We start from the raw sequence: 15,784 nt of genomic DNA, 5'->3' as shown, positions 1-15,784 counted from the left end.
GAGCAGATATCTGGTGTCTCCATTGATGTGAGAGGGGAAGTGAATTTCCCAGACATGGGTCTCATATAATAATGTTAGATGCAATATTTTATTGGTTGTTGTGGGTATAGGCAGTTATTCTTTGATGAGGAGGAGACATACACCTGTTAAATTGTTTGTCGTGGTTGTTCATTTTCACCCAGTCTGATGAAAGGGCGAGATCCCCGAAACATCACGTTTGATATGTGTGCACAATAAAGCACATATAAATAAAATCCACAACAAGCATGCACTCTCTGGAATTTTTTTAAATTATATACACATACACATATATACACACACGTATAGACATATATATATTTTTTTTAATTATATTTTTTCTTTTCTATCTCTCTCTCCACACATACACATATACACCTATATTTTATGTGTGTGTTAAATCAAAGTAAACATAAAAAAGAAACAGCAAACAACTTACTTGCTTTCTTGCAAAATTAGCAAATTCTCAGTGTAGCCCCTGCCCCTAGTGTGATAAGAGTGGAGAATTTTTAAAACCTAAAAAAAAAAAATTCTATCAGTTCTGAGCAAGAGTAAACCTGTTATACAGTCTATTCACTAGCCTAGAAGTCTTATGACACCAGGCTAAGATAAACCTTCCAGCAGAGGGCTCCTCCTCTTTGTAGGGCTGTGACAGGAAGTAATGGACACTGCACAAATCTAGTGTTAACATTTTTTAATAAATGTTAAAAATCTATTTAAATAGATGATTTATACATATTGCAATGATTTCCATTAAGTATAAGCAACTGCTTAGTGCTTTTTTTATTACAATAATGAAACAGACTGTTTAACATCCCTTTAAGCCCTTAAGGACCAAGGACATACAGGGTACGTCCTACAAAAACTGTCACTTAACGACCAAGGACGTACCCTGTACGTCCTCAGGGGTTTGAAGCGCTGGAAGCGATCGTGATCCCTTCCAGCCACTTTCAGGTTATTACAGTGATGCATCGATATTGAGGCATCCTGCAATAACCTTTTTTAAGCATCTGATACAGAGAAAGCCACTCTGTGGCCCTCTCTGCATCGGCCAGTGATGGTGCCGATTGTTGGTGGGAGGCAGGTAGGCGGCCCATCGCTGAGCAATTCCTGCTTGATGTTAATCCGGTTCGGGTATTGCCGGGATGGCGTCAGGAGCACGCGAGTGGGGGGGGGGCGTGAGCACGCACTTCTTAGTCAATGTCTACAATAATTTCAATGCAGAGGGAGAGGGGGGATAAGTCTTGGAGAAAAGGGATCTGGGAGGGGGGCAGCTACACTACAGAAAATTAAAAAATTTTATTAAAAAATTAAATAAAACAAATTTTTCTTTAGCAAACTGGGTACAGCTGCCAGTACCCAAGATGACGGCAAATAAGTAGAGGGGGAGGGTTAGAGAGCTGTTTGGGTGGGGATCAGGGAAGTTGGGGGCTAACGGGATATCCTACACTGAAGAATGTATTTAAAAAAAAAAAAAAAAACATTTTATTTTAGTACTGGCAGACTTTCTGCCAGTACTTAAGATGGCAGTGACAATTGTGGGGTGGGGGAGAGAAGACAGCTGTTTGAGAGGAGTCAGGGAGGGATCAGGGGGTGGGAAGTGTCAGGTGGAAGGCTGATCTCTACACTAAAGCTAAAATTAACCCTAGTTACCTAATTAAGCCCTTCACTGCTGGGCATAATACAAGTGTGGTGCGCAGTGGCATTTAGCAGCCTTCTAATTTCCAAAAAGCAACGCCAAAGCCATATAAGTCTGCTATTTCTGAAGCAAAGGGATCCCAGAGAAGCATTTACAACCATTTGTGCCATAATTGCACAAGCTGTTTGTAAATAATTTCAGTGAGAAACCTAAAATATATATATGTGTGTGTGTGTATGTATATGTAAATGGTTATTCAGGGATTCCTGACAGATATCAGTGTTACAATGTAACTATCGCTAATTTAAAAAAAAACTAAAAATTGTTTGGAAATAGCAAAGTGCTACATGTACTTATTGCCCTATAACTTGCACAAAAAAAAGAAGAACATGTAAACATTGGGTATTTCTAAACTCAGGACAAAATGTAGAAACTATTTAGCATGGGTGTTTTTTGGTGGTTGTAGATGTGTAACAGATTTTGGGGGTCAAAGTTAGAAAAAGTGTTTTTCCCCATTTTTTTCCATCATATTTTATAGTAAATTATATGATGAAAATAATGATATCTTTAGAAAGTCCATTTAATGGTGAGAAAAACAGAATATAATATGTGTGGATACAGTAAATGAGTAAGAGGAAAATTAGAGCTAAACACAAACACTGCAGAAATGTAAAAATAGTCATGGTCCAAAACGGTCAGAAAATTGAAAAGTGATGTGGTCACTAAGGGGTTAAAGGGACAGTAAACACCAGAATTGTTGTTGTTTAAAAAGAAAGATAATCCCTTTATTACCCATTCCCCAGTTTTACATAACCAACACTGTTATAGAAATACACTTTTTACCTCTGTGATTACCTTGAATCTAAGCCTCTGCAAACTGCCCACTTGTTTCAGTTGTTTTGACAGACTTGCATTTTAGCCAATCAGTGCTCGCTGCAGGGTAACTTCATGTGCATGAGCTCAATGTTATCTATATGAAACACATGAACTTATGCCCTCTAATGGTCAAAATGCATTCAGATTAGAGGCAGTCTTCAAGGTCTAAGAAATTAGCATATGAACCTCCTAGGTTTAGCTTTAAACTAAGAATACCAAGAGAACAAAGCAAAATCGGTGATAAAAGTAAATTGGAAAGTTGTTTAAAATTGCATTCCCTATTTAAAGCATGATTTTTTTTTTTTTTTTACCTGACTGCCCCTTTAAGCTGGTTGACAATCCCTGTTATATAGACTGGGCAGATGATTGACAATTATAGATAGCACATTCAGCCAGATCAAGACCTCATCATGGAATGTTGATACACATATGTAGTATAGAGGAGGGAACTTCACTATCAAGTCAGTGAATTTTAAAATCACATTCCCTTTAAAGGAGACATGAAATTTAATTAAATCGGTTAACATGAAATTAAAGCTTTTGAGGAGTGTGGTGAACTGCTTTAGATAATCGTATAGCACTGGTCTTAGACTTCCATATAGAAGCAAAAGTGCACAACAATTTACAACATGTCCTCTTTGATTGAACTTGTTGAGGTCACAGATGGAATCTTTTGTTCTGAAATACAAATTAGAGTACACTCCACACCCCTAATATCAACTAACCAGAGAGCTGATGGGAAAACAAAATCACATCAGGAGGCCAGAGGAAGGCATCCAAGTAGGAAACACAAGAACAATTATTAACTGTCTGTGAACCGTGACCTTATACAGATTAGTATAGGATAATATGATGGCAGATTCCCCATAAACAAAAGGGTTAAAATGATTAGGAAGACATAATTATGTCACATCCCTCTAGCTTCACCGTACTTCTCCTGGCAGTGTTCCAGCCTCATTGGGCAATGTAAGTGGGCTGCTATTAATCAACAAAAGGAAGTTGATAACAAGCTGAGCACAGGTGAAAGTTACTCAGCAAGAAAGACCTGAGCTGCTGGCTCATATTACAGAGACATTGCAGGTATATATCATGTGTAACGCCGCTCAGGGTTAAACCTTTGGTAACTGAGAGCTAGTTTCTCACACTGAATAACTTACAGGACAGGAAAGCTGGGTGAGTGAGAACAATAGTTTTGTATATTACCTCTTCTTTCTTTGTTTCTCAGATCCTTGTACATCATACTTTAGTTCTGACTTTTACATTTCAATAGGTTTTATATTCTCGTTGTTTTTGTCCTCTTGCACGAACAACCTTATCCTTTTAAAATCGTCAGTTAATTTTCTATGTAGTACCATAGATAGAAAAGGAACTAAATACCAGAAAAAAAATCCCTATGCGATACATGAGCTAATTATCATCAGTCCTTAGGAAATTTGATTCCCCCTCCCATACTTTCAATCCTCCCATACTTTCAATAATATGTGTACTTTTTTTTTATGACACCAGCACTGTACAATATCATGACTTTCTAATCTTTGAAGCTCCACTAATTTTATTATATATATATATATATATATATATATATATATATATATATATACACACATATACATATACACACATATACATATATATATATATATATATATATACACACACATACACACACACTGTAAATATGACATATATATATATATATATCACACATTCATACACTGTAAATATGAAAATATAGTTAAGAAATAATGGAAGTATATTGCCAAGTTGTTTCATTACGAGACATGTTGAATAAAAATCTCAAGGTGATTAACGTCCCTTTAACCCCAGGTGAATGTGTCTCCGAGAATTAGAGCTGAACACCTGTAAGTTAATTGAGTATTTAGTTTTACACTTGGGCATGTAGCAACTAAAAAAAAAAGATAGTTGAAAGGTTCTCCTTTATATGAACCCCCCAAAAATGACATAAAAATACCTTTAATTAGCATCAACCACAGGATGTCATGTGGTGTTTCTTTCTACAAATAGGTCTCATAAGCCCTAAGAACTATTAAGACTCAGCTTTAATTTTCAGTGCAATAAAATTGTATTATTAATATAAATATATTTTATCGTCACCACTATATCAAAAGCTGTAATGAAGATTCAGATTGAATTTGTGCTTTGATCATTTTGCTTTTGATGGGCATTAAAAACAAATTAAAAATATTACACTGTTACTATTTGGTTGTGTATTCTAGTTTATCCTTCAAGCAATTATTAATAGAACATATTGATGTGGGTTGTCAATTCTTTTCTTAATACAGGTATCTTATTTCAAATGACTATATTATGGATCTACACACCTTTGTTTGAATACAGGGAGTGCAGAATTATTAGGCAAGTTGTATTTTTGAGGATTAATTTTATTATTGAACAACAACCATGTTCTCAATGAACCCAAAAAACTCATTAATATCAAAGCTGAATAGTTTTGGAAGTAGTTTTTAGTTTGTTTTTAGTTATAGCTATTTTAGGTGGATATCTGTGTGTGCAGGTGACTATTACTGTGCATAATTATTAGGCAACTTAACAAAAAACAAATATATACCCATTTCAATTATTTATTTTTACCAGTGAAACCAATATAACATCTCAACATTCACAAATATACATTACTGACATTCAAAAACAAAACAAAAACAAATCAGTGACCAATATAGCCACCTTTCTTTGCAAGGACACTCAAAAGCCTGCCATCCATGGATTCTGTCAGTGTTTTGATCTGTTCACCATCAACATTGCATGCAGCAGCAACCACAGCCTCCCAGACACTGTTCAGAGAGGTGTACTGTTTTCCCTCCTTGTAAATCTCACATTTGATGATGGACCACAGGTTCTCAATGGGGTTCAGATCAGGTGAACAAGGAGGCCATGTCATTAGATTTTCTTCTTTTATACCCTTTCTTGCCAGCCACGCTGTGGAGTACTTGGACGCGTGTGATGGACCATTGTCCTGCATGAAAATCATGTTTTTCTTGAAGGATGCAGACTTCTTCCTGTACCACTGCTTGAAGAAGGTGTCTTCCAGAAACTGGCAGTAGGACTGGGAGTTGAGCTTGACTCCATCCTCAACCCAAAAAGGCCCCACAAGCTCATCTTTGATGATACCAGCCCAAACCAGTACTCCACCTCCACCTTGCTGGCGTCTGAGTCGGACTGGAGCTCTCTGCCCTTTACCAATCCAGCCACGGGCCCATCCATCTGGCCCATCAAGACTCACTCTCATTTCATCAGTCCATAAAACCTTAGAAAAATCAGTCTTGAGATATTTCTTGGCCCAGTCTTGACGTTTCAGCTTGTGTGTCTTGTTCAGTGGTGGTCGTCTTTCAGCCTTTCTTACCTTGGCCATGTCTCTGAGTATTGCACACCTTGTGCTTTTGGGCACTCCAGTGATGTTACAGCTCTGAAATATGGCCAAACTGGTGGCAAGTGGCATCTTGGCAGCTGCACGCTTAACTTTTCTCAGTTCATGGGCAGTTATTTTGCGCCTTGGTTTTTCCACATGCTTCTTGCGACCCTGTTGACTATTTTGAATGAAACGCTTGATTGTTCGATGATCACGCTTCAGAAGCTTTGCAATTTTAAGAGTGCTGCATCCCTCTGCAAGATATCTCACTATTTTTGACTTTTCTGAGCCTGTCAAGTCCTTCTTTTGACCCATTTTGCCAAAGGAAAGGAAGTTGCCTAATAATTATGCACACCTGATATAGGGTGTTGATGTCATTAGACCACACCCCTTCTCATTACAGAGATGCACATCACCTAATATGCTTAATTGGTAGTAGGCTTTCGAGCCTATACAGCTTGGAGTAAGACAACATGCATAAAGAGGATGATGTGGTCAAAATACTAATTTGCCTAATAATTCTGCACTCCCTGTAAAGACAAAACGTTACTGTATTGTATTTCTATTGAAAGTAATGTTGCACATGTAAAGAATTTAGAGATAATTTACCATCTTGTATTGCCTATACAACCTGGTGTTTAGGTAATTAAATCATTGTCAAATTGGGGACAGTTTATATTTGTTGATAAGGTTTTACAAGTCTGAATCCATTTTAAAGGGAAAGACAACACTAAAATTCTTATTGTTTAAAAAAATAGATAACGCCTTTACTACCCATTCCCCAGGTTTGCACAACCAACATTGTTATATTAATATAATGTATAACATTTAAACCTCTAAATGTCTGCCTAAGCCACTACAGATAGCCTCTTATCACGTGTTTGTTTATTTGCTTTTCACAACAGGAGACTGCTAGTTTATGTGGGCTATAAAGATAACATTGCGCCCACGCCCGGGGGTTCTGCACAACACAGCTAAAATGCAAGTCAATAAATAATAAATAAATAGCCATGTGATCTGTGGGCTGTTAGAAGAGGCTTAGACACAAGGTAATCAAAGGGGTAAAAAGTATATTAATATAACAATTTTGGTTGTGCATAACTGGGGAATGGGTAATAAAGGGATTATCTATCTTTTTAAACAATAACAATTTTTGAGTTGACTGTCCCTTTATGTTGAAATTATTTTTATTTGTTTCCATATCACAGAACATATAACAGCGTGTACATCCTGAGAGCAATAAGTATAGTGCCTCAGACAATGTGTCATCTTAAATCAACATGGGAACATTTTTTTAACTCATAAATCCTTAACACTGATCCATGATAAATACCATGAATAATCAAAATTATACAACCTGAATAAAAAATAAAAATAAGAATACAAATAAACATTAAATCATGTCTGTGTTGTGGGTTAATTGTGTCTGGAGTCTAAACTGAATACGTCATTTGGCCTAATTATATCTATGTGCACAGAGTTTGTAGAGTTTCTATCATAGTCTTCTACTTGTAGAGTCTACTACCTATCCACCTTCGTCGAGTGCATTATCCAATAAAACCATATTTTGTTAAACTGTTCTGTGTCTCCCTGTATCCATGCTACCCTTTCGGATGCTGCGTAGATGTCTTTTATTTTATCTAGTACCTCTTTCCAGGTAGGGGGTCCCTCCTTCCAGTGCCTCGCTATGCAAACTCTAGTGGTCGTACAAAGTATTTTAATGAATTTATTAATGGCAGGGTTCAAATTGAGCAATCGCCTATGAAGAAGTGCTTGGTCTATGGTTAGTACTATCTGTTCGTCTAAGACTTTACTGAGGAGATCATTGAGCATTCTCCATATATTTTTGATGGGTTCGCTGTCCCACCACATATGTCTATAAGATCCTTGTCTCCCACAACCTCTATAGCATAATTTGGACTTATTTACAGAGTAGTGTGATGTTTTTAGGGGTGTAAGATACCATCGAAATATTGTTTTTATAGAGTTTTCCCTATGATCCGCACTAATGAGCCCCTTACAGGATTCAAAATATAATTGATCCCATTCATTTTTTGAAAGCTGATCTACCCCATCTTCTTCCCATTTTATCACTTTAGGCGATTTCTCGGTGTAATGTGTGTCCTGAATCGCTATATAAAGTTTAGAAATTAGTTGCTTTTCCCTGGTCGGGTTTGAGCATATCCTTTCCAAAACTGTAGGTGGGTGTTTCCCACGGGAGATATCATACTTATTAAGGGCTGAAGAGATTTGGAGGTAAAGGAACCAATGTAGTTTGTGTGGGGCTATTTGTTCCTGTAGGTGATTGAATGAGATTATTTGTGAGTGGATGAGAAAGTCTGCCACCCTGTAGAGACCTTTATTGGTCCACTTATCTATTGTGTTGTGAGTTTCCTTGGGAAGCAGGAGTCTGATCGGTTTGACCCATGTGCCTAGGGGCAGCACCGTTGGATGCTTTATTAATTGTTCCCAGTGTGAAAGTGTGTCCACTGTTGAGGGTAAGCTACGGCTGTCTTGGTGTACATCTTTCTTGGAGTTCCACAGAAGGTCATCCGTGTAATCCAGTTCTATACTATTAGTTTCTATTCTTGTCCAGAGAATCTCTCTTAATGGTTTCTGGAGGAGCGAAGCTTGTGCTGTTCTAGCTGCTAAATAGTAATCTTGTAAATGTGGTATTCCTACTCCTCCTAGGCGTCTGTGTCTGGTTATGTATGAGATGCTATCCTAGCATTACCATCCCCTCTTAAGAATGAGATTAGTTCTGATTGTAGTTTCTGGAGCTCCGAGGGAGCGACCTTGATCGGCAGTGCTCTAAAGAGGTACAAGATCCTCGGGAGCACATTCATTTTTATGGACGAAAGGCGCCCGTACCACGAGAAGGTCCCCTTCCTCCAGGATCTAAGATCTCGTCTAATAGATTGAAATAGTGTGATATAATTTAGCTTGTACAAACTATCGTGAGTGTCTGAAATTTTTGTCCCTAAGTAGGTGAGCGAACTCTTAGCCCATTTTATATTGAAGTTGATTTCAATCAGTTTTTTGGCATGGGGGGTTAGTGCCAGTGGTAAGGCTTCACATTTGTCAACATTTACCTTATAACCCGAAATCTCTGCAAAGTCTTGTAAGATCTGATAAAGGTTAGTCAGGGAGCTGAATGGGTCTGTTAGGGTCAATAAAACATCATCCGAAAAAGCGAAAGCTTATATTCTGATTTACGGATCATCACCCCTTTAATGTCGTTTGCGTTTCTAATGGCTGCTGCTAGTGGTTCCACGCATAAGGCAAACAGGAGTGGTGAGAGGGGGCAACCCTGTCTTGTTCCGTTTTTTATGTCTATGGTCCTGGACATGTAGCCTGCTGCACTGACCGTTGCTTTAGGGTTTGAATATATCCCCTTTAGTGCTTTCATGAATGATCCCTCAAAACCCATTGTGGTGAGTATCTGGAACATATAGGTCCAGTCTATATGATCGAACGCCTTCTCCGCGTCCAGTGAAAGGAGCAGAGAAGGCGTCCCTTTCCTTTTCAAGTGGTCGGTTAGGTCTATGGTTCTACGCATGTTTTTCTGGGGCTTCCCTACCCTTAATAAAACCCACCTGGTCGGGATGGACCAGGCGAGGTAGTAGCGTCTGGAGTCTATTTGCCAAAATTTTCGTTAAGATCTTGAGATCTTGATTGATCAGAGATATGGGTCTATAGTTATTACACCACCTAGGGTCCTTTCCTGGTTTTGGGATGACTATAATCTTGGCTAGAAGTAAATCAATGGGAATATCGGAACCTAGCATGATATCATTGTATAATTTCTGTAGGTGGGTTATTAGGGGTACTTTAAATAGCTTGTAATACTCGCTGGGCAGGCCATCGGGGCCTGCCGATTTGCCTGCTTTTAAATCCTTAATGACATTGAGGATTTCTTGCACAGAGATCTCTGCATTAAGAATATCATTCTCCTCCGGGGTGATTGTAGGAAGGGTAGCTTGATTTAGGAATCTAGATAATAGTCTACGTGTCTTGTCAGTGTGATGTACTTTTTGCCCATCATATAATGACTCGTAATAGTTAGCAAATATATTAGCTATTTCTTGGGGATTCGACGTCTGAGTTCCCTCCTGGGTATATAAATTGGTTATTGAATATAATTTTGTTCTATTTCGAAGTTTATTAGCTAGATATCTATCCGGCTTATTAGAGTATAAAAAGTAGCTTGCTTTTAGTTTTTGGAGGGCTCTCATCGCCGAATCGTTTAAGATTTTTGACAGAAGTTTTCTTTTAGCTTGAAGGGTTCTAAATGTTATACTAGATAGCGTGTTTTTGTGTTGGGTTTCTAAGGTAGTGATCTCTGAGTGAAGTTGTTTAATATTTCTATTTGCTAGGGTGATGATCCTAGCTTTCTCCTTTATCAGAATCCCCCTAATGAAGGGCTTATGTGCAGCCCATGGGTTGAGTGAGTTAACAGTGGAATTAACATTTGTAGACCAGTATTCCTGCATTAATTTTCCTATCTCAGTATGAAATTGCTCATTGCGAAGTATAGAAGGGTCAAACGTGCAGGACTTCTGACGTTGATTATCAACTAACCCTGTCATGGATAGTTGGACTATCGAATGGTCCGACCAGACACAGGGGTGGATATTAGAAGTTACAATATTCGGTATTAGAGTCTGACTAGTCCATATATAATCCAATTTTGTGTAGCTGTTATGGGCGTGTGAATAAAATGTATGGTCTGTTGTGTTACCAAATATTGTTTCCCATGTATCCAGTAGGTTATGTTCTGACATAGATTCCCTTATAGATTTCAATATGGATAGTTGCCTAAGTTGTTTGTTTGAGGGTTTAGTTATCATCCTAGAATAGTGAGTTGAAATATTGATGTTAAAGTCTCCACCGAGTATTATTCTGGAGTGGGACCATTGTGTTAACATGCGGGAGATCTGTCGAAAGAAGGTGTGTTGGCCTTCATTTGGGGCATATACGTTGCATAGTGTGATCTTCATACCTTGTGTGCGGCCCCTAACAATGAGAAACCTTCCCTCAGAATCTCTTATGACCTCATCTGTTTCGAATTGTAGGGAAGAATGTATAAGTATTGAGACCCCTCTTTTTTTCTGTTCTATTGTGGAGTGGAAATGAGTTGGATATTGTCGGTGCCAGTACTTGGGGATCAGGGTTTGTGTGAAGTGTGTCTCCTGGAGAAAGATGATCTTAGCTTTCAATTTTATATAGTGGGTAATGGCCACCTTGATTTTGATATTGGTATTAAGGCCTCTCACATTGTGTGAGAGAATAATGAGGTCATGGGTCATGGGAGTTAAGTGTGTAACCATGTCTTATGGTAACAGCCCCAAAAGTGAATGGTAGGTATTGTCGGCATTTATACTCTGTCTGACAAATATTTAAAGGCCACACAAACATGAGAACATAAATAAAAAATAAACTTATTAACATGTCAAACTGAAAACACAAAAATCTCATATTGAAATACAAAAAATTGAACATCTAACTAGATGTAGCTGCCATGACCGCCACCCCGAGGCGACAGGAAAAGAATCAGCTCGGAGCAGCGGCCATGGGAGCGGAAGCAAATCAGCATATTTTCATAACATACAATAGGAATACGACTTATGCCTAGGCATGTTGCAGTTTTCTAATAAAAGTGGAACTTGAAGAAACAAATGTTAAGTCTAAACATGGTGAACAGGACAATTCCTCATAATTAAGGGTTTAATCACTCTGAGTCTGTGTGAAAGGGCTAAACTTGGCAGCTGTATGGGGGAAATATCACTTTCTGCAAGTCAAATCTGGGGAGGGGGGAAAGGGAAAAAAGAGAAGAAGATTAAGTTCATCAGATCATACTCATCTGATCAGTAATTAGCTTCCATCTCGGATCTTGCAGTAGCAGCTTTCTTTCCACCTAGAGTCACCAGTCACTTTGGTCTTTTTTTCTGTACTGTGGTCCACTTGGTTCTTTTGTGGTTGTTTTCCCTGTGCGGGTTAGGAGCTTCTTCTGTATTTTGCTCAGAGGGCGGTAGATCTGGAGGTTCTAGATTCAGATAAGAACATGCTTCCGAAATATCTTGGCGTTTTCTGATTGTCAGCATTTTTCCTTTGTGTAGTATGATTAAGGCGAATGGAAAGCCCCACCTGTAGGGTATTTTATTTTTACGGAGCAGCAGGGTTAGGGGCTTCATAGAGTATCGTTTCTGGAGTGTTTGCAAACATAGATCCTGGAAGAATTGGATTATTGAGCCTTGGAACTTGAATGTTGGATTCCGCCTAGCCGCTGAGAGAATTGCTTCCTTGTCTGGAAAGCGTAACAGCTTAACTATGACATCCCTTGGTGGTTGATCTCCCTTGGGCTTGGCCCTTAGGGCTCTATGTGCCCTTTCAATTTGAAAGTGATCTTCTTCTTTGTGGCCTGTGATGGCCTTGAATAGCTGTTGTAAGTAGCTTTGTAGATCCGTAGGTGCTATGGATTCCGGGATTCAATTGAGTCTAATATTGCACCTTCTCATTCGGTTTTCTATATCCTCCAATTTGTCTTGAAGCTCTTCTATTTCTTGCTTGTGGGTCTGGACTTGTTGTGATACCTTGTCTGCTGTTTCATCTCTTAGGTTTTCATTCTCCTCCAGTGTATCTACTCTCATACCTAGCTCCTGTATATCCTGTTTTAGTTCCGTTAGACTCTCAGTCATTGTTGTTTGTATGGAGTCTAGTTTTGTCCACATTTTTTCGAAATTCATGTTGATGTCTTGTTTAGACACTAGATCTCTCAGATCTGCTTTGGTGACCGGTGTAAGGTCGAGTGTACTAGATCCGCTAGTAAAGGATTGGTCTGATGAGATCGTTATCTCCGATTCCGGCAGCTCCGTAGTCTTGTCCCCTTTAGATGATTTAAAAAAGAGTGGTAGCTGTTTGTTTGCCTGTTAAACCAGTTTTTTTACTTGTCTAGAAGACATCTTAAGTGTTTAGACTTTCAGTCTTGGCCTGTCAGCTGAAGAGCGTGATGTAGGATAAATCAGTCTTTTCCGGTATTATGAAAGCTCTTAGTTAAATATTGACCTATGTGGCTAGTAATAATCTGCTATCAAAAGTGTTTTCAACCACTTAAAAGTTATTCATTGCAAGTTATACAGAAACTTTTCTTGGGTTATGGTTACTGAGAGTCTATATGCCCCAAAATGTAGTTTAATGTTTGGTAATGCCCAATCCTGTTGCTCCTCTTGAAAATGCTTCTTCAGCACTGCATATCCTGTTTGTGTATATAGACTGTTTTTAATTGCGCAGTGAAAAGAGCATAAGTCTTCCTCCCTCTCTTCTTATTATTAAAGAAACAAAGTGAATATGACTGCCATCGAGTAACTGTTGCAAACAACTTTGAATCCTTTGTTATGGTTAAGATGTCGATGAGTGGGGGAGATATACTATATCGGCATCGCGCCGCAACTGTTAGGCAACTGTTAGGCTCTGTAGCATCTATGCTTTTACATACACTTTGTGACTGTCATGCGGTTGCAACTCCTTATTCTCTTATGCCGCGTGGTAGCTTGGCCCAAGTGACAGTGGTGGCTCAGCGGCTATAAGTATAGATATCTCACCCATCCGTTTGCTGTTCATATGGTCTTTGTCGTATCTCGGCTGTGACACTGAAGCGCTGCATCGCTATGTGGGAAGCAAGATGGCGTCAGGGCCATTTCTGTGACGGGATCTGTTGCTCTTGTGTTATTCAGAAGTTCACCCTGTAAACATATTTTCGGCTCCAATCTGGCATATCATTGAGACCTCCTCTGCCTCCCACAGTGGAATATGATAGTTTTAGCCGTTTGCTGTGGTGCCGATAAGCCTCCGCTCATTTCCCCACACAGAGCTCCAAAATTATGCGGCCATCTCCGTCTCTAGCCAGGTCACCTTGACTGTCCCTTTAAAGGGACAATAACATAAAAATAAAACTTTCAGAATTTAGATAAAGCATGCAATTTTAAACCACTTTCCATTTTACTTCTATCTAACTTCCTTTATTCTATTGATATCCATTGTTGAAAAACATACCTAGGTAGACGCAGGAGCAGCAATGTATTACTGGGAGCTTGTTGCTGATTGGTGTCTGCACATCTATGCCTCTTCATTTTCTCACTAAGGACCTGATATTCAAAACCTCGCCACTCAGGTGAGATATTCTAAAATGTCTCATCAGTATGGCGAGGCCCTGAAAAAAAAATAATAATGTAGAAACAAACATTTCATCTTGAGAAACGTTTATGTTGCTAAGTAGTGTTCTTTATGTGAACCAGAGACTCCTACATTACAATACAAGGTCTAAAAAAAAAAAATCCTGAAGGTTTTGTGCAATTTCTCTCCATGCCGGCAAGGTTTTCAATATCAGGCCAAAGATGTGTTCAACTTGCTCCCAGCAGTGCCGGACTGGTCCTGTGGGCCGACGTCGGACCACATCCTTGGTCAGGGTGGTCACAAAGTGAGCCTTGTGTGCATGCATAGCACATTTCTTCAAGGCCGCTCCAATCCATAGGAAAAAATGGCTCGGGGGCATAGAAGGGGGGCTGGGGCCGGTCTTCTAACATTTATTGGGCTGGTCTGGTTTCCCAGCCTGACCCTGGCTCTCAATATTGCATTGCTGCTGCTTCAACAAAGGCTAAGAGGAGAAAGAAGAAAAATTGATAACAGAAGTAAATTGGAAATTTGTTTAAACTTGTATCCTCTGTCTGAATCACAAAAGAAAAAAAATTGGGCTTCATGTCCCTTTAATATTAACAAGAAAAAGGCAATGATTAAAAAAAACAAAACACAATACCAATGACATCTAGGACTCACTTATTTGAGGGTCTATGTTGATTCGACCTCAAAGGGCAGCATAATGATTGGAGTGAACGATTTTAGAACGTAAGCCACTTTCCAAAAATGATTCATAACAGTTGATTTTAAGTTTCGGTAGCATTGATCAGTGGACCTTTAGTGTAAAAAAAAAAAAGTGACAAGGAACCTTGTTATAGCAAGTTTGTGTATGGGTAAATACTAAAAATATGTGCTATGTGGAAACTATTTTAACATGAGACAGCAAGAGAAAAATAACATAATTTTTCTCATTTTGAAATTACAGAGATCTGATATCATTTTAAAGTCATAAAATTACCCTTAGAGAGGCGCATTCTCTCACACATTCAAAGAATCCTAAAAATTAAGTTCTTCACTCCGTAGGGCTGGTCCTTAACCAAAAGGCACACCAGGTTACTTGTATTCATGGGAGTCACCCTTTCTTACATGTTTGCATTGAGTGTGACAGAGACATTTTCTATAAATTCAGCCTTCTGAACAACAATACAGATGTAGCGCAAGGTTAGTACCAACTGGATGTGAGATTTGCCAAGTCCCCTTTGTCACTAATGGTATGTCAAGGAAAATCTCACCACTGTATTGGTTCAGAGGTACAAGCCTTAACATGTTTAGTTATGTATAATAAAACAACTTTGCAATATACTTTATTAATTTTGCCACATTTTCATATAATTTAGATATAAAATTGAGCAATTTCTAATTCTAAGAACTTGGAATGCACCCTGCTGACTTCTCATGAATAACTCAGCTTCATATCTGTGTCTGACTGTCTTTATCAGATAAAAGCTGCAAAACAATACACTTTATATAGTTAGGGCTAGCCTTGTTGTCTGTGGATGGAGTGGAGTTTGGCTATTGATAAACAACTGTAGTATGAAGGAAGTTAATTTAATTTAATCAATAGACGCTGTTAGGATGTTTCATGCCGTTCTAAAAGCGCTGGGCTTGAATGCCTTTAGGATTGCATGGAATGTCCTAGCTGTTGCGGCGTCCTGCTCCCCTCCTTGTAAAAA

At 38.7% G+C, this 15,784-nt stretch overlaps 1 protein-coding gene across 2 annotated transcripts in view; it reads left to right on the top strand.

The window, feature by feature from the left end:
- The first annotated feature begins 3,548 nt into the window (after nucleotides 1-3,548).
- LOC128640138 (prominin-1-A) overlaps nucleotides 3,549-15,784 on the top strand; it is a 161,285-nt gene continuing 149,049 nt past the window's right edge. The window contains exon 1 of one of the 2 annotated variants that reach the window (XM_053692493.1): nucleotides 3,549-3,613. The gene's annotated coding sequence lies outside the window, so the exon portion shown is untranslated. Of the gene's footprint in view, nucleotides 3,707-15,784 lie in introns of both variants that reach the window. The other variant, XM_053692492.1, reaches the window with a different exon arrangement.

The sequence above is a fragment of the Bombina bombina genome, chromosome 9 (assembly GCF_027579735.1).
Source record: "Bombina bombina isolate aBomBom1 chromosome 9, aBomBom1.pri, whole genome shotgun sequence".
NCBI lineage: Eukaryota > Metazoa > Chordata > Amphibia > Anura > Bombinatoridae > Bombina > Bombina bombina.
Note: the sequence above shows the minus strand (reverse complement) of the source record. Positions and strands in the feature narration are given on the sequence as shown.